This window comes from Chaetura pelagica, unplaced genomic scaffold, assembly GCF_000747805.2.
Source record: "Chaetura pelagica isolate M959 unplaced genomic scaffold, ChaPel_1.0 scaffold31, whole genome shotgun sequence".
NCBI lineage: Eukaryota > Metazoa > Chordata > Aves > Apodiformes > Apodidae > Chaetura > Chaetura pelagica.
In genome coordinates this window covers 4,194,704-4,195,009 of record NW_009952481.1, presented here as the reverse complement: position 1 = coordinate 4,195,009, position 306 = coordinate 4,194,704, and the positions used below count along the sequence as shown (strand labels likewise).

General features: G+C 64.4%; 1 protein-coding gene across 1 annotated transcript in view; it reads left to right on the top strand.

Annotated features, from left to right (window-relative positions):
• LOC104398651 (avidin-like) overlaps positions 1–306 on the top strand; it is an 8,104-nt gene that overhangs the window by 7,002 nt on the left and 796 nt on the right. The window lies entirely within an intron of this gene.

Here is a 306-nt window from a genome sequence, read left to right as displayed (position 1 = left end):
CTGTGTCCTGCCATGCTGTGACACCCCCGGAGTTCAGCATGAACAGCCAAGGGGCTGCCTGCTCTTTCTGTGCCCTGCAGTGCTGTCAGGTGCCATGCTGTGCCATGCCATGCCATGCCATCCCAGGGTGCAGTGCATGTGAGCAAGGAGGCTACCAGCTCTGCCTGTGCTGCCCCCAGGTCGTGTTGGTGACAAGCTCCTGGGCTGTGGGGTACCCAGCATCCCTGCTCTGCCCTGCCACAGGAGGGAGAAGTGCTGGCCCAGCCAGTGCCCGTGCCACTGGGCCCAGATGGGGCCAAGCCCCAC